General features: G+C 37.7%; 2 long non-coding RNA genes across 6 annotated transcripts; both read left to right on the top strand.

The window, feature by feature from the left end:
* Positions 1-320: 320 nt before the first annotated feature.
* On the top strand, positions 321-982 carry LOC147506435 (uncharacterized). Its single transcript, XR_015193753.1, has 3 exons — positions 321-537; positions 647-822; positions 907-982. It is a non-coding gene; the product is annotated as an uncharacterized LOC147506435 (long non-coding RNA).
* Positions 983-6,550: 5,568 nt separating this feature from the next.
* Positions 6,551-23,926, top strand: LOC147506434 (uncharacterized). 5 transcript variants are annotated; one of them, XR_015193749.1, is made up of 10 exons: positions 6,551-6,635; positions 6,919-7,033; positions 7,669-7,771; positions 19,724-19,825; positions 19,915-20,202; positions 20,655-20,724; positions 21,414-21,484; positions 21,737-21,951; positions 23,175-23,259; positions 23,655-23,926. It is a non-coding gene; the product is annotated as an uncharacterized LOC147506434 (long non-coding RNA). The 5 variants fall into 5 exon arrangements; XR_015193750.1 differs by lacking the exons at positions 6,551-6,635; positions 6,919-7,033; positions 7,669-7,771 and adding exons at positions 18,440-18,893; positions 22,512-22,678; XR_015193751.1 differs by lacking the exons at positions 6,551-6,635; positions 6,919-7,033; positions 7,669-7,771 and adding an exon at positions 18,440-18,701.
* Positions 23,927-24,833: the final 907 nt, after the last annotated feature.

Genomic DNA, 24,833 nt, shown 5'->3' with positions numbered 1-24,833 from the left:
GGCGGTAGTCAGGCGGTGGAAGAGCGCCTAGCACCTAGGCCTTCACCACTCTAGCTTGGGTTGTAAGAGTCGTGTAGGAATAGGTAATGTGTCATCTTCTAGGTCTTTGTGGAGATCTCTTACACAATGATATCAAGATGATTACAAAATTACAACTATCTAAGTAGTGCTTATTACAAATGGCTGCCAGTACAGACGTTGTTGGCAATCAAAGACCATTAATACTAAACAATCGAGAATGCTCCCAATGAAACACGTCAGCCCCTTTTTTCTCTTAGATAGACAACTCAGCTTTTATAATGATTCGGCAGAAAAAAATACAAACTCACGCCCAGTTTTGAGAACTGTTCGCGTAGCAATCCCAAATTAAAGTAAAAGAGAAATAACCCTTTCGTCAAAACTCAAAACCTCACCCCGACCCTTACCAAAAAAAAAAAACTTCCTTCAAAACAAACCCGACACCTCCAAACTCTCCATAGGACGATATAGTGAAGTAACATAGTAAGTAATGGCTGGGTCTCCTCATTTATATTCCAGGTTTGTCAAATTACCTAGAAAATGATTTCAATTCACGCAAAGAACAATGGTCGATCACCTTATTTTCGTGCTCATATATGAGGCTATTCGTTGTTGATGTTTTGTGCAGGAGTACAATGTTTCACTAATGTTCAACCGCAATACATTTTTAGTGGATATAGTAAGTGAAAAAATTGGCACCATCCTAAAACTTGATTCGATCGAGGGTGGCAAATTATGGGAAGGAATGGACATGTTGGTCGTCAACACATGGCATTGGTGGCATCATACAGGCGACGCCCAATCGTAGGAATTCTTAGTATCTCATTTTTCTCCTTAATCAATGGGTTTTTAATATGTGTTCATCAGTAGTACTCATGTTGATTGCAGATGGGATTTCATTGAAGAAGGAGCCAAATTATATAAAGATAAGGATCGTTTAGATGCTTTCCAAAAAGGATTAACTGTTGGGGATTATATCAATACCAATCGATTCCCCCACTACACAGATAACTTGTATTTGAACACAATTCAACTCCGGACAAAATCTAAATATCAACTACAACCTATACTAACATGCCCAACTCGCTAAACAACTATTAACAACAGATAATAATGTAAAGCAGTAAAAGCAAACCACAACACAAAGATTTACCGTGGTTCGGCCAATGATGCCTACTTCCACAAGAGCCAGTTCTTAATAAAGTGGGAAGGAAGATTACAATCTCTCCTTTCAGTCTCTCACCTTACTAGATCACTCTTATCTCTTTACAGGGTTGTATCTCTGTAAAGGTTCTCTCTCTTTGTTTTAGTCTGGATTCCAATCCTTCTGACTTGTTAGGTTAGGTTTTCCAAAACCTTGATTTTTGGTTTTATCTCCAAAAACCAACTTTCGCGGGTACTGTAGCAAGCCCACGAAAAAATAGACTCGAGCGCTGAAGGCGCTTCCATGATGAGCGCTGAAGTCGCTAAGACACGGAAGCTGAGCGCCCCGCTCTATGGCCGGGTCGCCCTATTCTATCGAACCCCGAGCGCAAGTCGCTTCATCCCAGCGCTGGCGGCCTCGGCATTTCCAACGCCGAATTAAGCCCGTTTACGTCCTCTGTTTTCTCTCCTCATGTGAGGGATAACTCAACAATCTCCCCTCGAGCGGTGGGGGATACCTCCATGCAATTGCCAAATCAATAGGGAGGAGTGTGTTGCCATTCCGGCAATAGCACAACAAACATCAAACTTACCTTTCGGTAAGACTTTGGTCATCATATCCGACCCGTTCTTGTCGGTATGGATCTTCTCGATACACAAATGCTTGTCTTCGAGTGTACCTCTAATCCAATGATAACGCACGTGTATGTGCTTGGATCTAGAATGAAAACTCGGATTCTTGCTCAAGTGGATGGCGCTCTGACTGTCACATAGAACTACAAACTGTTTCTGCTTTAGCCCTAGTTCGTCGAAGAACCTCTTCATCCATAGCAACTCTTTGCAACACTCAGTGGCTGCAATGTACTCGGCTTCTGTAGTGGAGAGGGCAACACACTTTTGCAACTTAGATTGCCAAGAAACTGCTCCCCCTGCAAAAGTAACCAGATAACCGGAGGTGGACTTCATCGAGTCAACATCACCTGCCATGTCTGCATCAGTGTAGCCTTCAAGTAAGGGCTTACTTCCACCAAAACACAAACACGATTTGGAAGTGCCTTTGAGATATCTCAATATCCACTTAACACCTTCCCAATGCTCTTTACCCGGTTTGATGAAAATCGCTTACCCACCCCAACGGCGAAAAGCAATATCCGGTCTAGTACACACCATGGCATACATCAAAGCGCCCCATCGCGGATGCATAAGGAATCTTTTCCATCCGACTCTGCTCATGCTCACCCTTTGGACACATCTCTTTGGTCATGCTAAACCGGCCACCAAGCGGATAACCGACCGGCTTTCGCTTTTTGATCCATGTTGAATCTCTTCAACACCTTCTCAATGTAGCTTTCTTGAGAAAGCCACAACTTCCCACTCTTTCTGTCACGAGTGATCCACATCCCAAGTATCTGCTTTGCTTGACCCAAATCCTTCATCTCAAAGGACTTACTCAAGTCTTTCTTCAGCTTGGATATCTTGTTGATGTTTGGGCCAACTATCAACATATCATCCACATACAGCAATAGCACAATGAAATCCCCATCTGGAAATCTCTGAACAAACACACAATGATCGGAAGCAGACTTCTTGTATCCTTGCTTCGCCATAAAGGAATCAAACTTTATGTACCACTGTCTCGGTGCTTGCTTCAACCCATACAAGCTCTTTATCAGCTTGCATACTAGGTGCTCCTTGCCTTTGACCTCAAACCCCTCTGGCTGGTCCATGTAGACATCTTCTTCAAGGTCTCCATGAAGAAAAGCTGTCTTAACATCTAGTTGCTCAACCTCTAGGTTCATACTTGCGGTCATACCCAATACCACCCGGATAGAAGTCATCTTCACTACAGGAGAGAAAATCTCATCAAAGTCAATTCCTTTCCTTTGACCGAATCCCTTCACAACAAGGCGAGCTTTGTGCCTTGGGTGAGGATTGTTCTCCTCATGCTTGACTTTGTATATCCACTTATTCTTGAGAACTTTTCTCCCTGTGGGTTTCTCAACTAACTCATAAGTGTGATTCTTATGCAAAGAATCCATCTCGTCATGCATGGCCTTCAACCACTTTTCTTTGTCTGTACCTTCAAGTGCCTCTTGATAGTACATAGGTTCTCCACCATCCGATAGTAGCACGTACGTATGTGGTGGATACCTGGTTGAAGCTATTCTCCCTCTGTCAGACCTCCTTGCCCCATCTGCTGGTGCCTCAGGAGATTGCACTTCTGCTTGCTCTGGTGGTGGTTTATGCATCTCATCTACATCTTCTATACCAATAGGTTCTATCCCATCATGAGCAATAGGATTCTCATCATGAGCTTCAAACTCATGGTTCTCTGCATTCTCAATGCCTTCTGCACGTTCCACAGTAGGAACTTCTGGTTCTGAATCAACAAGATCATTGGTGAAAGCCTATAGCTTCTCACCCTCCTCAAAGTCTGCTATGGTTTGGTCTTCTAAGAACACAACATCTCGACTTCGGATTACCTTCTTGTTAATCGGATCATAGAGTTTGTAACCAAACTTTTCATCTCCATAACCCAGAAAAATGCACTGCTTGGCTTTGTCATCAAGCTTGGATCTCTCATCCTTCGGAATATGCACAAATGCCCTACACCCAAATACCCTCAAGTATCCATAATCAACATCTCTGCCTGACCATACTCTCTCGATAATCACTATTCAGAGGCTTTGCTTCGGCGGACAGGTTGATCACATGCACGGCGGTACGCATTGCTTCTACCCAGTAGCTTCTAGGTAGCTTAGAGTGAGATAGCATGCATCTCATCCTCTCTACAATGGTACGGTTCATTCTCTCTGCTATTCCATTCTGTTGCGGTGTCTTGGGAACGGTCTGCTCATGACGAATCCCATGACTCTGGCAATACTCTTCAAATGGCCCAATGTACTCACCCCCATTATCTGAGCGAATACACTTCAACAACTTCCCAGTCTCTCTTTCCACCATGCTGTGGAATTTCTCAAACACGCCAAGTACTTCATCCTTGGTCTTCAGACTATAGGCCCATATCTTTCTTGACGCATCATCAATGAATGTCAAGAAGTACGAAGCTCCCTGGTGGGACTTCACTCTCATAGGACCACATAAGTCTGTGTGCACTAGCTCAAGGACAGTGTCCTTTCTGTGAGACGGGAATCTTTGGAAAGACACCCTGTGTTGCTTTCCTACCAAACAATGAGTACATGTATTTAAATGTGTACCTTTAATGTCTGGCACGGCCTTTTGCTTAGCAAGAACTTCCATCCCTTTTATGCCCATGTGACACAGTCTCTTGTGCCACAGTTCAGATGAAGCTTCTTCTTCTGCGCAAGATTTGTTTATACGCTTTACACAAACTAGCCTGTGTTTTGTAAAGAGAGCAAGTTTTCTTTCCTCCGGCTGCTACAATGGAACCTCTCTTTCGGTTTCCATACCCGCTACCAAACGAGTTTACAAAGCCATCGTCATCTAATTTCCCAAACCGAAATTAGGCTTAACCGTATGTCGGGGACATGTCTTACATCCTTGAGTGTCAAGGTGTAGCCGACATTGGTTTCTATATGAACATCTCCAATGCCTATAATCTTGAGGCGCCATCGCTACCCATCCTCACTTCACCATATTCACCACACCGTAGGTAGTGAAGAATCCCTGCGATTGTGACGTGATAGGATGCTCCTCAGATCTATCACCCACTCAGATCCCGACATGAGGTACTAAGACAAAGACACACCACAATCTGACACAATTCCCACTAGGTCGTCGACTAGTGCGGTAGTATCTCTGCCTGTGTTTCCGTTCCTCTGCACCATGTCTTCATGTACACAGTTATTCTTCTCATCCCTCTTCAGTGTTCTGCACTCATATCTGAAGTGGCCTTTTGTGGCACAATAGTAACATTGCCTCTCTGCCTTAGGAGTTCTAGCTTCACCCCTAGATTTACTTCTGTCATCACCTCTAGAACGAGATGGTTTTCTGTTTTGACCTCTCCCCCGTTTCTCTGTGAAAAGGATCTCTGAGTGAGAAGAGCTGCTTCTTGCACTCCTTCTAGTCTCCTCATTCAACAAAGACGTGGTAGCCATCTCCATGGTAACAATTCCATCCTTGGCTGCTCCATGTAGAGAAACTGCTAATGTCTCCCAACTTTCGGGTAGAGAGCCTAATAGAAACAAAGCCTCAACTTCGTCTCCCAAATTGATCTTCATCAAATGCATCTGATTGATGATATTCTGTACTTCATTAAGATGCTCAGACATTGAAGAACCTTCTTGGTACTTCGTGTCTGCAAACTTCTTAACGACTAGCACTTTGTTTCCACCCGACTTCCTCTCATAAAGGTCTTCGAGTTTCTTCCATAGGCCAAGGTTTGTAGTCTCTTGGGCCACATGGTGAAAGACACTGTCGTCAATCCACTGTCGAATGTATCCAATCGCTTTTCTGTCAAGCTTTTTCCACTCAGCCTCATCAGTCTTTTCTGGTTTTACTCCCTCATTCTCAATGGGAAGTGCCAAGTCCTTGCAAAGATAGCAAGTCTTCCATCTTGGCTTTCCGGATGGTGTAGTTCTTCCTATTCAGGACTCATCATACGAGTGTTCACGGAATGGTCCATCTCTACAAGTTATTTAACCTCAAATCTTCTCTCGAGAATTTCACAAACACCTTCCCACCAAGATTCGATAACACCCTAGGCTATTCTAACCAAGGCTCTGATACCACTTGTTGGGGATTATATCAATACCAATCGATTCCCCACTACACAGATAACTTGTATTTGAACACAATTCAACTCCGGACAAAATCTAAATATCAACTACAACCTATACTAACATGCCCAACTCGCTAAACAACTATTAACAACAGATAATAATGTAAAGCAGTAAAAGCAAAACCACAACACAAAGATTTACCGTGGTTCGGCCAATGATGCCTACTTCCACAAGAGCCAGTTCTTAATAAAGTGGGAAGGAAGATTACAATCTCTCCTTTCAGTCTCTCACCTTACTAGATCACTCTTATCTCTTTACAGGGTTGTATCTCTGTAAAGGTTCTCTCTCTTTGTTTTAGTCTGGATTCCAATCCTTCTGACTTGTTAGGTTAGGTTTTCCAAAACCTTGATTTTTGGTTTTATCTCCAAAAACCAAATTTCGCGGGTACTGTAGCAAGCCCACGAAAAAATGAACTGGCGCCAGCGCCCTTCTATGTGAGCGCTAAGACGCTAAAAGACACCGGAAGCGAATTAAGCCCCCTCTATGAAGCTGGTCGCCCTATTCTATCGAACCCCGAGCGAAGTCACGCCCATCCGAGCGCTGGCCTCTCGCATTTCCAACGCCGAATTCGCCCATTTCTGTCCAGCTCTGTTTTCTCTCCTCATGTGAGGGATAACTCCAACAATCTACCTGGGGCAAATGGGTGGATTCAAAAGTTGATCGATACAAAACCAAAGTATATTATACAAGCACTTCTCCAGAACATACCAAGTAAGTTAATAATTGTGTGTATTAAATTGTTTGCTAATAATCAATCAAAATTTGCTGATTAACTCATTAACTTTTCTGTATTGTTAATTATTGTAACCTCAATTTCTTGAGATGAGAAACGATATGATTTGAACAATTTGTAGTTTTAAGACTACAGTTGGTCAAACAAGGTATGTGAAAACCTTAACTCAATTCTAACACTTTTCTATTTAAATTACTGATTTTTCTCTCTTTGATTTAAAAATTGATTCTATTAAATTCGATTTTTTTTTTGCTTTCACAGTGAGCAAGTGTAGAAGAAAGGATAATCTACCAGGGATTCATTGTCGTCCTCCGCCTAAAGAGATTTTTTTTATCAGATTGATTTGAAATAATACTGCAAACAAATCTGCGAAGAAGTAAGTCAAGCTTTATTTTATTATTAATGAAATTCAATACTGAAATCGCAACATGGATATCCACACATTGTCCGTCATCACCATCCTCATTATCATGAATTACATGATCATCAGATCACCACTAATTGCAATTTTAATTCTAACCACCTGTCTCCTTTCCAAGACAAACTCCATACCTTATAGTGTAGAGGTGAATAAAATGTTAATGGGCTATGGCATCCTCTGTGCACTTACTAGAGAGTATGTCAATGGTCCACCGTTCACACAAATACTGACAATGATTCGGCAGGAAAAAAAAAACAAACTCACACCCAATTTTGGAAATTGTTCGCGTAATAATCTGAAATAAAATAAGAAGATAAATAAACCTTTCGTCAAAACTCAAAACCCCATCCCGACCTTTACCAAAAAAAAAAAAAAAAACTAGCCTTTAAGAAAAACGATGAGTTAGTCGTGATGGTTCAACAGCGCTATCGGAAGAAGTTATAAAGATACGTAAGGACTCTTAACAAAAGAATAAGATTTTGTCCGCCATCCAATCAGTGCTGCATTGGAACCCAAGAGGCGATTCATTCCTTCCAAGTATCTCTCTCTCTCACTCCCACTAACCCCATTTCATTCTCTAATCGAATCAGATTTCGAAAATACAACAGTTGATCGATCAACAGTTCAACACCCAAACTATTTCTTTACGAAAACAGAGCTTCAAGGGTTTTGCACGAAGCTTTCGCTTGAAAGGTAATAATCGTGCTTGATCTCTAATCCCCTTCTTCGATCTCTATTTTCTCATCTTATTTGATTCGACTATGCCTCATGCCAATGAGTGTCTAAAGTTATTTTGATTTTAAAAGATGCATATTGAGATTGTTGATTGTTACATACAATGCTATTGCGTGGTGTTAAGTTATTCACATAGTATAGTGACTTTGCGTTTACTATGTTGTTGTTTGGTAAAAGTCTTTGATTATGTGTTGTTGATTTGATCAAGTTTTGATTGTGTTGTTGATTTTATCAAGTTCTGTCTGATTAAGTCTTGTGCACCCATTGTATCCGACTTAGTACCAATTGTAAAAGGCTACTTTCAAAAGGTAGCAAGAATTAATGAGTTCCTTCTTGCATTGTATTAGAATTTGAAAGTTCATGTCCATGTACAACTATTAATATCTAGGCGTATGAACTCTCATTATTTAATGATCTCATTGTCATTCTACACGTACAATGAATTCGCTAGATAATAGCACAATATTCACAATGATATGTAGTCTGTCATGTTCTCATAAAATGTTTACTGTTTTCCATTTTCTCCCGAGCATGGATAAAACACAACCTACTTCTATGAGTGAACGTATTGCACTTGCTGAGGTATTTTTTCAAGGTATTTTTTTTTCTTCTAACTTTGGATCCTTATTTTCTTGATCACACGAACTGTAGCTTAGTTTTTAGGACATAGTTAAAGGGTTTAACTATTGGCCTCTATAGCCCAGTTTTTAGGACAGAGGTAAAAGGGTTTAACTATTGACTTGGATTTTCTCAGCATCTGTGTTGCTATAAACCATAGTATTTCACCAGTTTTAAAACTCTTTCCCTCCCCCTTAATTTTTGGGAAATTGATTCTAATTATGAAAAATAACCTCTCTCTTCACACATGTATGCTTTCTTCCCTCTTTCACTTTTTGGCTCCCTGAACACGTTGGCTTTTGATACTAAATCAAGCTATGGTGTTCGTTTATCTTATGTAAAAAGGTCTGGTGTTCAAGCAACTTATTGTGGTATTAAGTTAATGTGCTGACAACTGTTGGTGTACATTGGCTGGGTCTTTCCTTAAGTCTTTGGGTATGCATAGGGTATATTGCTATAATAATTCTACTTTAGATAGTTGTAGTTGTAAGTTGTAACTGATTTAGCAATAAAGTATTGTTCATCAACGAAAATAAGCATTTTGTGTACAGGTTATACGCATATGATCTATTGAACGTGTTTTTTGTGAAAGTGTATTGTGATGGAGTACTATGTGCAATTCGTATTTATGTTAGAACCCAAGTTAAAATCACTGGCAACCTTTCTATAGGATGTAGTTCAAATTCAGTGTAGGACCTAGCTATCCTTCGATTCTGGGACCTCAATCCATTACCAAGAAAAGCCCTACAAATCAAGCAGTGTGGCTGGATACCTCCAGAGCCAGATATCGTCAAACTCAACACTGATGGCTCATCTAGGGGTAACCCAGGTATGTCAGGAATTGGTGTTTCATACCGAGACAATTTAGAAGACTTTAAATTATCTTTCTGGAAAAATGTTGGTGTTGGTTCCAATTATAGAGCAGAATCACTGGCAATCATTGAGGGTGTTGAAATGGCACTTCAGAAGGGATGAAATAAGATATGGATTGAGACAGACTCTGTCCCAACAGCTCAAGCTTTCACCAGTAAAGAAATACTATGGGACTTAAAACCATGGTGGCTGAATGATAACCGTAAAAATAGTAGAATCCTAAATATTAATGTTAACAACACTAATACGTAATCCTACCGTTCTTACGTTTAAATCAATTTTTCTTACTCTCAAAACATAATCATGCAATATAATGAGTAAGGATTCGTTCCACTCTTAACTGTCTAGACTTAAATTGAATTCAACTAATCAAACCCAAAAGGAACAATGGTGAGAGTAATGATTTGATGTGAAATTTCTATACTACCATTCCCAACACAAGAACAATAATAAGAACATGTCATTATGGAATAAGTAATTAACTTTATAAATCTAATAGAACAATAAGAACAAGATATGATTGAATGAATAACAACTACTTATTAATCTAATGAACAATAAAAGCAATGATTCAATACTCAAGAAATAAACTAATTAATTAATGTAAAACTAAATAATGTAAAACTAGATCTGGATCTAAAAACTAATCTCTAATGGCTACTTTCTACCTAACCTAATTTAACTACCTAACCTCCTTTTTTTTAACAAAGAGTCAAACATTTGTTTTTATACTTTCAGATCCAAAAATCGTGCATGGGCTTGGAGCCATGTTTTGGGCTGGAAAATCGGGCCCAAAACCCAATTTCTTTAGTCCAAAATGGGCTCTTCAGCTGCAGTTGGCTTCGACATATATTTCATCCACTTTTGCTCCTCTGATTGGGTCAAGGCTTGGACCATTGGAAAGCTCTTTCCGAGCCGGTCGTTTTGACATAAGATACTCCCAATTCCGAGGTTTGAGTCCAAAGATACGGCCTTCGGAAGTTCTGCTGACTTGTGCACTGTTTTTGCCCGTGTTGATTTTTCAGCTTTTGACCGGGCTTTACAAAGGTTTTGTCTCCTTGAATCTTGGCCTTTATTCACAGAACTCCTTAGCAACCGACCTTTGCTCCTTTATCTCGCTAAAGTGTCACATTTCTACACATAATGGACTTTGAAGCTTGAAATGCATAAAAACACGTAATCAGTATTAACTCTTAATTATTACTCACATAATTGGTCTAAAAGTATGATGGTTAAGGGGTTAAAACTACAGTTTTGGGCTTTTATTAAACCACCCCCAAACAGCATTTTGCTTGTCCTCAAGCAAAGATGAGAAATTATAATAAGTGACCAAAAATGGAGTTCTATCTACTCTCGTTTCGCTGAGTGCGATTGCATTGACCATATGCAACAAGGCCTTAAACCACTAGGAATTCCCTAGTGGACGAGTTATAGCCTCGTGAGAGTTTTCCAGTGAAGGTACTCACAAACTTCATCTATACTACAACGACTAAGAAATAAAGCTATTGTTTCCTTATTTTTATGTCTCAATTATCTATACATCTTACTAGCAATGAATACGAATAATCATGTCGAAACCTAAGCTAATATATGTATAATAATCAATCATCTACTGAATAAACATATATACAATGAGTAATGCTATGAAATGCAGAATGTGTTAGTTTCAAATTTTGAAATAAGCGTCCCAAGTAGGTTCTCACATAAAAGTCAAGAAAAATCACTCTGATTTTTCCACTCAAGTTTTGCTACTCCAAATGTGGTGGGCATACTTTACCTTACAATCTCAATGACACACAAGGAAGTCGAAGTTGATCAAACACATCTGCCACTTACTATCCCACTAACCTATTCCTAATTGAGCTAGAGGTCTTTATTAGGTGTTGCGGGGATTAGGAGATGGTTTAAGAATGAAGGAAACGGATATTCAAAAAGACAAGTCTGAGATAATAGGGTCTTCATATTACGTAACAAGAGAAAACCTTGTTCTTTTGCTTCTACACTTTGTTTCCATCCGTAGCTTTTTTCTTTTGGCTTTTCGACTCCTTTTATTCTATTTTTGGAGTTTTTATTTTATTTCTATTTCTATTTTTCTTTTCTTTTCTTTGGATGGAAACTTCTTTTCTTTTTCTTTTCTGAAGCAACTAACTAATTTCTGTTTACACAGGTTTTCTCTTCTCTTTTCTTCACTCATCCTATTCTCAGACTTATTCTAAAATGGGTAGGTTGATTTTTTTTTTTTTTTTTTTTATATATATATATTTTTTTTTGTTTTTGTAACAGGATAAAGGAATTGTGGTTTATGGAAAGGCTAATGAAAGGCTCGATTAGGGCTTAAGGAAAATATACTTAGGTCAGAATTTCTAGCTATATCGATCCAAAAATGGCCTAAATTCTCTCTTAGGACATGGTATAGTGGTCAATCAAGTGGACGTGTGATTTCTCTATTCGGAATATACTTCTCCCTTGTGTCATTTATCAAATGTTTCACTCATATAAGGCTTTAGGCTATATTCTCACAGATTTGTAGAATAAGTACTCTAGCCTAGATTTGAAAACTTATGCCAAACAATCATAGATACTCATGTAATATATTTATAGATAGATGCAAAGATTATTACCTACATATTAACCTAAGTTTCTAAAAACTATTCTAATGCAAAAGCTACGTGAGACTTCTAGATTATTAAGAGCATAGAGAAAGAAACAATACCAATATTCCTAAGTGTATAACATAAACTTTTTATTTTTATTATTTTTAAGACAAATAATACGTAATATACAACCTAATATGTGCTTAACATTTACATTGTGTTTCTATACCACCCCAATTAAATTATGTAACTAACTAATTTTTATAATTTTTAACATTTTATAAATAAAAGTGCGTAATTTACATCCTAAAAGTTTCTATCCCACCCCCAAACAATCGAACGCTTTGTCCTCAAAGTGTAAAGAGATAAGGAAAGAATTTACTATAGAAACGTGGCAAAAATTGGCATGACTGAATGTAAATATTGTAAAGATGATATGATAATATGAAGCACAATTAAACTGGTATCGTGCTAACTAACACAAACTCTCTTGGAGTAAACATGATGGGCTTAGGGTGGCAACATGATTTGAAATGAAAACCAAAATATATATGCACCCCAAAACAAAATTGGAAAACTCTTTTTAAGTTTGAAAATTTTTGTTTGGCCTATACCCGTAAAGTTGGTATTGTACGAAAACTTGGGTCTTTTAAAGTCAGATTCCCTAGACTTACTAATATATGTTTATGTTTTTATTTTATTTAGTTTTTATATGTTTGATTTTTAGAAAAAGAAAACAAAATTACGATAAAGAAATAAAAATGAAACTTACTCCATAGAGAAGCACTACTCAATCCACGAGAAAAGTGCAAGAGATAAATGCGTGAGTCACATGAAACGTAGACTAAGAATCCGACACTTACAATCACTCACTCCAAAAGGAGGGCCCGGTTGCCTTAATGGTGCACTCCCATAACATAAGATTGGAATGGAGTACACCGAAGAATAAAATGAGTCTTTTATAGTTAGATACTCAAGACTTTATCTAATATATATGTATTAAAATGTAGTTTACCATATATCAACAATCGAAAAAGTTGTGGGCCTTTCCACAAATAATTAACATAGAATGCACCATCAAACAGAATTAAGCACCAAGATTTCCTATGACGTAGCTTAGTGGAATGAGAGCAACGCTTTATAGATCTAAAACCTAATCGAGCATACAGTTTCTTCTTTGTCCTCTTACGAAGGGGATGCCAAGTAAATGAACGTGAGAAAATTGATGGTTGTGAAAGATACGTAGGATGTGGATAATTTTGAGAAGGAAAAAATGGAAAAAATGAAAAAGTGTCAGGTGGCTTGTCCTTGGGTGTTACTTCTTCACCAGTTGGTTTTAGATAGTTATGAAGCATAGGAGAAACGCCAAGGTCAAGTACAAACTCAATGGTTCTTTGAAAAAGTAGAGGGCGAGGAACATTCGTGATGGAAGGTGAATGAGTGACATGAGGATGTGAGGTGGGTGAATGGTGTTCAACTAGTGTTCTTAAGTCTATATCATCAGAGGCCTTAAGATATGTAAGACATTCCTCAATAGGTAGGTAAGAAGAATCACTGGGATAGAGGGCGAAAAATTATTCTTCCGTCATGGCGTCAAGGGATGAATGGATGTCAATAGGAGAGAACACGCGAGGCGGCAAAGAAGGGTTGCAAAAGAGTTAAAGGAAATCCTCCTTGATGTTATCTACGTCTAGGGAGTAGAAATTGTGATCCTTGTCTTCTTCCATAAGAGGGGTATCTACTAGTGTGGGGACTAAAGTGTCACCGCGACTAATGTGAGGTACAAAACTCTCAATGGACTTCACTTCCCTTCTACAGGCAAACCTAGTTGTCCCCTGCTTTTGTCTAAACATGTTAACTTCTACAAAAAGATTTCCAAAAGAAAGAGTCATTGAGCCATCCCGACAATTGATTTGGGCATTGGTGGTTGCCAAGAAAGGGCCCTAAGATGATGGGAATGGAATCATGAGCAACTTTCGTGTCAAGAATAACAAAGTCGGGATAGTAAAAATCCTGAACTTTAACGAGAATATTTTGGGATACTTAATAGAACGATCGGGCTAACCGCAAAGTCATTTTGGTTGGTTGAAGTTTTGTTAGACCTAGTTGTTTATATAAATAAAAAGGGAGTAAGTTAACACTCCCCCGAGTGTCTAATAAAAAGCAGTTGTTATGAAGGTATCACCTAAGGTGCATTATCTGATGGGACGGACCGGGTCCTTGTACTTAATAATTCGTTATGTTCAGATAAAGAGGGATATTGTTGATTAAGAATGCTTCGCGGGGGTATGTTGGTTTTCCTCTTCTTGGTGCACAACTCTTTTAGAAACTTAAGCGTCCACGTAGACTTTTTATAGCTTCTAGAAAAGGTAGGTTTATAGTCAAATTTTTAAACACTTCCCTAATCTCATCAAAATTCTCGGCCCTTTTTAAACACAACTAGTCTTTGGGGATATGGTGCTTTATCGCTATTTTTAGCGAAGGGGATAAAAGTATTATTAGTCTTTGCTTTATCTCTAGCCGTTTTCTATCTAGGTGTCCATATTGGAACCTCTACGGGTGTAGGGTCTTCACTTTCTATTATTGGGTCTTGTAATGTTTTCCCTTTTAGTTGTGGTTTAACTGGTACTTCTACAGTTGTAGGGTCTTCAGTTTCTATTATAGTATTTGGTATGGTATCATTTTTAGTTTGCGGGTAATCTTTAGGCATAGTCACTTGGTTATCAACTACTCACCCTAAACGAAGGTAGTGACTTTTGTGGGTCCCCTTGGTTTATATTACCATTCAAGAAATATCTTGTTTTTATTTCGGGGCGGTGTTTGTTGACTTAGGATTAGGCACGCTTGACTTGGAAACACGCCGGTTTGGTTATTATTTTGGTTAGAAGACATGTCAATAACCTTTTGGCACAAAGATCGCATCATTTGCATCGTTTGTTTCATCATATTAGAGTTTTGATCATCTTTGATCTTTCATCAAGTTGGAGTTTTGTTGCATAATTTGATTTTGTTTCTCCAACAAGGTCACTACTATTTTGTCCGTAGATGGTTGTATTGGAATTAAAAGCTTGTTGAAGGCGTTCATGTCTTGATGTTGATAGTTCCGGGTTATGGGTACTAAACCTCTATTCCGTAAGTTCCCTTTGTCCTTGATGTTGAGTTAACTGGTTGAAATGTGATGGTTGTGGTGGTGTTTGTGCATAGACAAGAGGATAATAGAAGTCGGAATGCTCAAGACTACAAATGCATTACAATGAGTAGAGTTAATGTTCATGACCGAGTGGGTTGTTGTTGAACGAGATGGCATCTACCTTTTTAGTGAGGGCATCGATAAGAGTTTTAAGCTTCGGGATCATATTTAACCTCAAGAGAAAAAGGAGGGAGCGGGAGGAATCGCACCTCCCCAATTGTTGTTCTTCTTAGATTGATCTTCTAAGAATTTATAAGCCTCCAAGGCTCCTTTACTAAGAAAAACTACCCCTACCATGATATCTAGAACCTCCTTATGATAATGTGAAAGCCCTTGAAGAAAGCACGAACAAAAGCGTGTCTTTTCGTTAAGATTATGATCGGGCATTCAATGAGAAGATCGATGAAATGATTCCGTGCCTCCGAAAAGGATTCATGAGGATTCCGGGTGAAGAAATGAATCTTGTGAAGCATTTCATCTCGTCTTGATGGTGGGTAAAACTGTTCCATGAACAATTGAACAAGTTTAGCCCATGAGTCCACAGAGTTTGGCGTTTGGGCAGTTAACCAAGACGCCGCCTTATCGGCTAAGATGAAAGGGAATACCCTCAGTTTAATTTGTTCCGCACCAACCGTGGGATGTTGGAATGTTGTTAGGACTTGTTCAATCCTACGCATGTGCTGATAAGGTTTTTCATGGTCTAAACCATGAAAAACGGGTAACAAATTAAAAATATTTGGGGGGATTCAAAAATCCCCCACTGGGTCTGCTAGAACGATGCAAGATTTGGGGCTATCGCTCAAGGCTTTGTAGGAGAGAGGAGTCTCTCTTTCTTCAGCCATTATATCAGGTGGTGTGTGTGGAATAGTAGCTAGAGGTGTAATGGGTGGTATACTAGATAGACGTGTTTGTCGACGTTGCCGTGTAATTACGTTAGTTGTTTTTCTTCGACCAGACCTTAATCTCATGCAAGACTAAGTCGAACTTAACTAAATATGCAACACTCCAAACAATTCTGATATACTAGTAGAAATCTCTAACTGGAGATGCGAGGTGTGGAAGAAAGGAATACCTGATTGCGTCCTTGCTTCGCTTATGAATAACGTCTTGTTTACGCGTGTTCAGTGTATATAACAAGTTAGAACACTGAAAAACTTGAAAAATCGACGTTCGAAACAAACCTGTGGAAATCCGGCAAAATTCAGCTTAGGGCGCGGGTGCGCTCTCCTTAAGCGCAGGTGCGTCTCAGGGTTTTGTGAATGTCCAGTGTTTTGAGGGCAAGTGCACTCCTTTTGGGCGCAGGTGTGCCTCAGGGTTTTCGAATGTCCAGTGTTTTGAGGGCAGGTGTGCTCCTTTTGGGCGCATGTGCGCCTCAGGGTTTTCGAATGTCCAGTGTTTTGAGGGCAGGTGCGCTCCTTTTGGGCGCAGGTGCGCCTCAGGGTTTTTGAGTTTTAGGCCTTTTATCGTACTCCAAAAAATTTGAAATTTTTATAGTAATTTTCTAAGACGTCTATCAAGTAGCCTGTAAAATTTCAGATCAATCGGAGCTATGAAAGTCCCTCTACTGCCCTGCAAAGTTTACAAAACTGTTTTCGGACACAATACAAACAACCGAATGGTTAACCCATCAAAACAAAGCCAAAAATTTCCAAATTTTTACTGGAGACTCCTGACAGATCCTACTTGTTTCTGTAAAAACTTTAGAGCAATTGGAGTTCTACAACCTCTCCTTATCGGCTGGTGTTCCATATATTAAGTGTTTGCAATACTGTAGAAACACACTGGAAACACTCTACTAGTTAGGAGGTCAAAACAAATTAAAAACTCGTCAAATTTTGCTACAAACTCCTGACTTAGGATAGCTACTTCTGTAAAAATTATAGAATTTTTAAAACTCCCTAAGTAACCTTACGCGTCTGTTTTTCAAGAACATACGGTGTGGAAACTGAAATGCAGCACTGTAAAGATCGTATTTTTTTCATAAGGTAAACCAAATTTGAAAAATCTGAAAATATTCCAGTAAATCAACAACACATTAAATATTATGTCTGAAAATTTTCATAATTTTCGAAAATTTAGAAATACCTTCACCGCAGTGTTTTTCTCTGTGAATCCGCAGCCCCTATGCCTAAAATAGTGAACAGCTCCGAAAATTCAAGAAATAAGAATGAAAAATTAAAAGGGTGGGTGGGTAGAGAATGGGGATTGCCCTTGGATTCAAGCAATTGATTTCTTGTCTTGAGAACGAGGTTAAGATGGCGTGGCCATTTGATAACCGTAAAATAGTAGAATCCTAAATATTAATGTTAACAACACTAATACGTAATCCTACCGTTCTTACGTTTAAATCACTTCTTCTTACTCTCAAAACATAATCATGCAATATAATGAGTAAGGATTCGTTCCACTCTTAACTGTCTAGACTTAAATTGAATTCAACTAATCAAACCCAAAAGGAACAATGGTGAGAGTAATGATTTGATGTGAAATTTCTATACTACCATTCCCAACACAAGAACAATAATAAGAACATGTCATTATGGAATAAGTAATTAACTTTATAAATCTAATAGAACAATAAGAAAAAGATATGATTGAATGAATAACAACAACTTATTAATCTAATGAACAATAAAAACAATGATTCAATACTCAAGAAATAAACTAATTAATTAATGTAAAACTAAATACTGTAAAACTAGATCTGGATCTAAAAACTAATCTCTAATGCCTACTTTCTACCTAACCTAATTTAACTACCTAACCTCCTTTTTTTAACAAAGAGTCAAACTTTTGTTTTTATACTTTTAGATCCAAAAATCGTGCATGGGCTTGGAGCCATGTTTTGGGCCGGAAAATCGAGCCCAAAACCCAATTTATTTAGTCCAAAATGGGCTCTTCAGCTGCAGTTGGCTTCGATAGATATTTTGTCTACTTTTGCTCTTCTGATTGGGTCAAGGCTTGGACCATTGGAAATCTCTTTCCGAGCCGATCGTTTTGATATAAGATACTCCCAATTCCGAGGTCTGAGTCCAAAGATACGGCCTTCGAAGTTCTCACCGACTTGTGCAATCAAGTTTTACGCCCGTATTGACTTTTCAGCTTTTGACCCAGCTTCACAAAGGCTTTGTCTCCTTGAATCTTGGCCTTTATTCACAGAACTCCTTAGCAACCGATCTTTGCTCCTTTATCTCGCTAAAGTGGCACATTTCTGCACATAATGGACTTTGAAGCCTGAAATGCATAAAAACACGTAATCAGTATTAACTCTTAATTATTACTCACATAATTGGTCTAAAAGTATGATGGTTAAGGGGTTAAAACTACAGTTTTGGGCTCTTATCACTGAACTGTTTGAAAGAACTACAAAATGTTAGGATTACTTCGGTGTGGAGGGAAGCTAACATTATTGCGGATGCAATGGCGAAGGCTGGCACCTCATTACCATTGAATAAGGCTATTGTCCTTGAAGGGAAGCCACCATGGCTTCACAAATGGAAAGCACCGTTCCAGAAATTCTATAGATTTTGCTGAGATTTTTGAAGATATGGAGAAAAGAACAAACTTTGAAGAAATTATACAAAGCAAACGTTGCTGTTTGTTCTTAAATCAGGTTCTCTCTCTCTATTCAAATCAAATTATCTCCCTCAAATTCTCTGTTATTAGTTCTAGGTGTTCAAATTTTTAATAATCTCTCTTTCTCTCTCTAATGTTATCAATGGCCGAAACAATCTTCAATTTCATGCTTTCGTTTTCTTTAGTAGCTAGATGTTGTTATTGGCCGGACCAAGCTTCAATTTCACAGGTTTGTATCTTCCGTCAAAAAAAGATGTTTCTTTCATTTAATTAGTATATTGGTTGATGCATTTTTTGTATGAAATTTATTGGCGATGCTAAGGGTTTGTTTCTGATATGCGTGTATTAAAAAAAAAGTTGTGAATATTTCATTGCTGTTGGGGCTGAATTATTAAGTGAGGAGTTTTAGTTGGTTCAGTTGATTGGATTTATAAGGGATGAAAAGGAAAAGGTTTTCTAGTCCATGGCCCAACCCTCGGATTTGAGAGGAAAGGAAAAGGAAAAGAGTAGTTTTCCTTTTCTTTCCCCAACATGTGCATAACAAACAATAATGGAAAATGAAAAGGAAAAGGAAAAAAAAATGAATAACAACAACTGTTTGAGGGTACTGGAACTTGAGTTTTGTTGGTCCATTTTGCCCAAAGAGGTTTTAGACCGGTGGCGTAATACCCTTTATGAGCAGTTGATAGTACTTGGTACCCAGAAATTTTACTACCCTTATAAGAATTGTATGGTGCTTTTGATTGATGATGATGGTGTGGTCGTTAAGGAATCAGAGTGTCCACATTGTCGGAGAATGTTTTGTGCACAGTGTAAGGTGCCTTGGCATGCATTCGAGGATTAACAATACTTAAACAAATGTCTTAACTATTTTTTTGATGTTTTAGCACTTCTCTGCCATATTTTAGAGCAATACTGATATTACCTCTCCTATTGTCGCATTGCATGCATATAACATGTAATGATGTAAGTGTGCTTTATGATGTGGTACATATGACTAGATAAGGAATGCTGATGATTGTTTAAGATCACTGACATCATTTTTTTTTACTTGATTAGAATTCAAGGAGAAATAGTTCGCTTCAGATGGCTTCTATGAAGCAAAAGAAGGCAGATGAGAAAGTATTGAAGCTAGCTGAAGATCAAAAGGCGTCTTTTTAGGTCTTGATAATTTTCTTTATTAATGTAGATTTCTTTACCAAATTTGAAATTTAAGTGTGCTATCATTTTGCTGTGATTACTAATTTCAGGGGGAAAATGAGGATCTTCTTAAAAGAATTCTCAAATTAAAGAAGCAATTGGACGCAAAACAAGCATTGGAGTTGGAAATTTAGTTACGGAAAGGGAATCTGAAAGTCATTAAGCACATGGTAGGTGATGAGGGCATGGAAGTCAAGGAAAAAGTGAAAGAAATGGTCTAGAGCTTGGAAGAGAAAGAAGTAGAACGGGAAGACTTGGAAGCTCTTAACCAAGCTCTTATAGTGAAGGAACAGAATAGCAATGATGAGCTGCAGGAAGCTCAAAAAGAGTTAATTGCTGTAAGTGCATTTTACCATGTTTGTGAATTTTAGAGTTATTAATCTGGTCTTAATTATTAGACACAACAATGCAACTTCTCTAGCACCGGAATATGTCTTGATGTAGGATCTTATACTCGAATGTGATGTAAATTGGCATTTTTACTTTGTACTTGAATTGCATCTTACAACACGCTGTAAAAAGGCTCTTGCTGTAATGGCTTCATGGATTTGACCCCCAGTGTCTGTCATCACACTGTCTGTCATCACCATCCTCATTATCACGAATTACATGACCAGATCACCACCAAATGCAATTTTAATTCTAACCAGCTGTCTCCTTTCCAAGACAAACTCCATACCTTACCCGAAACCTAAATCATTAATTTTCAATTTCCTTGAATCAATTTCCATTGTATCATTTAATCCATGTATTGGGGATTTAATTTTAACATTTTAAAATGATCTTTTAGGGTATATTACGAAGGCAAGCAATGTTTATGTTCTAGGTGATTTCGCGGAGGAAGTTGCTGAATTTTTTTGGTGAGATTTTGATTTTTGTTGTTATTATTATTTTTGATTTTTTTGATTTTTTTTTATAATGAGAATGTTAGTATTTGTATTGGTAGGACTGTCTATAATTGTCCACCGGTGAGGAGTTTAGATCTGGGGAGAATGGTTACATGTTTCTTGAGTAGTTTTAATACTGTGGTTATGTTCGAAAATGAGATTAGTAGCGTGCCATGGTTTTCGAGTAATTCGGCATTGAGATGACACTATAAGTCAGTAAGTGGACCTATTATTTCAGCATGTTGATGCTCATTTGCACATAGTTGCGAGCTGTAACATAGAGTCCTTCACTGCCATATAGTTCCATAAGTGGTTCCAACATGGAAGAAGAAGAAAAAAAAACTGCATAAGAGAAGAGAAAAGAAAAAATACAAAAAGAAGAAGTGGGCATCACCAGAATAGCCATCTTGGCTGACTTCCTTCCATTTTGATGATCGTTACTAATAAAAACATTATACATATATTATTATTATTATTATTATTATTATTATTATTATTATTATTATTATTATTATTAGGAAGCTAGTAGTTACATGATTCATCATGGGTTAGGGGGTAACGGATCAAGCAGTAGCTAGACTTGTTAGCAATGTTTTTTAGTGTGATTGATGATGCTATTTTGAACTTTCTGGGGTATTTATGATACAAGTCATTGAATGCAGCTGACAAGGCGTTCCTCTCTACCTATATTTTGGCACATTTAACATCTGAAGTTCCTATCTGTTTTGGTGAGGTATGCTGGCTAAATTTTTTGAGTGATTATATTGCAAATTAGTTCACGGGGGATTCTATAAATTGCTCATTACTACTCATTCCATTTCTACTCTTTTTTTTATTGTTAAACTTCTCCATACTCACTCTACCGAGTGACTTTATATATATAAGAACCTCAAATACACATTTGAAGAACTTTTGTGGATTGACACTGTTTCTACGAAGGTCTATCTGAATACGTTTCTTTGTTTCGATGGTCCTGTGTCCTCAGGTCTGCTCAAAATAGCTCAATGCATGTTCTTTTTTACCTAATAATGCAAGCGACATCGTACAATGGAAAAGAACATGCAGGGTTCTCACCAAAAGACATCTCATGGGAAGTGCTATAGCGGTCACACAAGGATGTACTTTTGTTTTAACCATCACGACTCCATTATGCAAAAGAACGTCATCACATTAAGAATTTCAGAATTGCACCAGTTTGAGGTACTTGAACCTATCTATGTTAATCTAACATTACTTTATAGTATTTAAGTTGAACAATCACTATTGCAAAACCTTATCTGATGGGTTTTCATGATTTCTTCTCCATGTTTGAAGAAAGGTAAAAGCTAACAAATGTTTGACAAATAGGTAAAATATAGAATAACAACATTTGTCGAATTTGTTGGATTGATGGTCCTTTCAACAGTATCATGATATTATATCTTTGGTTAGCATTGAAGATGAGGGTCTACCACCAGGTTTCCTATTCGTTTACTTTTTCTTAAACTTTTTTCTCTTTTGTTTTTTTTTCCTATTTATTTGGTTGTCATATATATTTTTCCAAAATTTTGTCTCTACAATAGGCACTACAACAAACAGGTTTTTTAGCGACGATATTTCTTGCGACGTTTTAGAATCGTAGGTGAAACACACCTTTACCGACGTTTTTGTATCTTTCGAATTGTTTATTGTCGCCATATAAAATCATCCCTTTTTGCTACGTTTATTTCGTCGCTAATAATATTAAATTACTTATAAAAATCAAATATTTACTTTTGAAGACATAAACATGTCCTGGGCGACGTCTTGAGCGTGGGAAATACTATCTAATATTTATGGACGCTTTCGTACGTCGCTGGTGGTGGATAAGTGGCGACGCTTTAAGAAATCGTAGCCAATTCTTTTGCTTTCCACATCTTTTTCGACAATAGAGTTTCGTCGAGATAAGGTATGTAATTGCAGCGTTTTTTGTCAATTATGTGGATTAGTTGTTTTCAGCACGAATTTGTTAAGACCCGCACCAATTTTACCTTTTTCATTGGCGCTTAATTTGAGTTTCCAAAAAAAAGAAAAAAAGAGGGAATAAACCCTATTGCCAAAAAACAGTTCGTAAAAAATCATAAAAAGAAACCATAGAAAAATAAAAACACAAAATCACGTCTCTCTACTACCTCCATAGCTCCCGCTTTCGCTTGCTCTCTCTCTACTATTACACTTTGAAATTTACCCCCACCCCCACCCCACCCCCTCTCTCTCTTCCTCCCTCACCTCACTCTCCCTCTTACACACACAGGTAAGAACAAGTCAAAGTTTAGACCTTTAATTTTCAGTTTCTTGATTAATCAATTTTTTTGCTGCCAATTTTCTCCAAGCTGTAACCAATTTAAACATTGGTTGGTAGCAGCGATAACCATGTGACATCTCTTTGATTTTGTTTTGTTAAGTTTGTCAGGGAAAGTGGAACTTTGCCGCGCGCCGTCTATTTGGAGAAAAAAAGTTATTAAACTGGAAGCCACCCATCTGGAAAAGGTAATAGAATACGTTGTTGTTGTTTTTTTTTTTTTTTTTTTTTATTTATTTATTTATTTTTTTGGAGTTGTAGAGAACATGATTTCTTTTTCTTTTTTGTTCTTTATTAATTTGGGGTCATTGTATTTGTCGACTCTTGGAAGAGAAGGAGATGGTTTTGGGAGATTGTGTTGTTATTGGTGGTTGGGGTGTTAGATTTTTTAGGGGATTTGAGATAGGCTTGTAGTCTGTCTTAGCAGTCTTTCCTTGTTGGACTTTCTTGCTTCAAACTTTACTTTATTCTTGAGTGTCCATAGTTGATGCAGTAGGATGCAAGCAAATGAACATCTGCCGATTGGCAGCAAGGTCAAGTTTCCAAATTCTTTTAATAGATTCAAATTTCATTTTAGTTTTAGGAAGAACAACGTTTGTCAAAAACCGTCCAAGTGCTCTTTTGCTGAAGACCAAGTTCTCCTGTTTCTTATAAAGTCAATCTTTATATATATATATTCTTTTTGTGTTGCTTTTTTAATTGATAGAGAAAATTTGGGTTAGGAGGAAGCATTAATGTGCACTTCAACCAAACTAATCTCATTATTTGCAACACCATAAATACTCTTATAATTAATGTTTTTGGACTGTTTAGGTAATGAAATTGTACCTATTGTTTTTCCATTATTGGATAGTTTTGGACTTGAAATCTGTCTTGTTACTGCTTTTAATAGAAGCAAAGCTTTGTTAATTCTTTTTTATTACCTTTTGTCAATAGGCACAAATATGGATAAAAATTGGATGAGTATGCCGCATAGGCCTGAATATGTACAAGGTCTTAGAGATTTTATTGCAGTTGCCAAAAATCATTTAGACAAGAAAAGCCGATGTTGATGTCCGTGCAAGAAGTGCAATAATAGGTACTACTTGCACATCGATGAAGTAAATGATCATTTATTTACTTCAGGTATTGACAAAGATTATACTCAATGGGTTCATCATGGTGAATCTTTTGAAGTAATGAGTGATGATGATGATGACGATGATGATAGTTTGGGTGGTGAAGGTGGACTCTATCATGGGGTAGAGGAGATGCTCGCAGATTTAAAACCAATTCATTTGGGTATTTCATCGCCGGAAGTGTAGCATTCAGAACTATTTATTGATCATAATACAAGATATATCAATCCAAAATCATTTGATAAACTCTTGTTTGAAGCCCGTCAGCCTCTGTATCCGGGTTGTGAAAACTTTAGTACGTTGGATTTTCTCGTGAAGTTGTTTCATCTAAAGATATTTCATCTAAAGATAATTAATCGCTAGAGCAATAAATCATTTGAGATGGTTCTCAAGTTGATTAAGGCTGCATTACCAGCTTGTGAAACACTCCCGAAGTCCCATTATGAGGCCAAGGAATTATTGCGGGACTTGGGACTTGGTTATGTATCCATACATGCATGCATGTATCATTGTATTCTCTTTTGGAAGGAAGACAAAGATCTTGAAAGTTGTCGGGTTTGTGGTGAACCGAGGTACAAAATTAATCAAGGGAAGGGTAAAAAAGTACCACAAAAAGTCTTGAGACACTTTCCACTTAAGCCTAG

This window comes from Coptis chinensis, chromosome 4 (assembly GCF_015680905.1).
Source record: "Coptis chinensis isolate HL-2020 chromosome 4, ASM1568090v1, whole genome shotgun sequence".
NCBI classification, from domain to species: domain Eukaryota; kingdom Viridiplantae; phylum Streptophyta; class Magnoliopsida; order Ranunculales; family Ranunculaceae; genus Coptis; species Coptis chinensis.
Note: the sequence above shows the minus strand (reverse complement) of the source record. Positions and strands in the feature narration are given on the sequence as shown.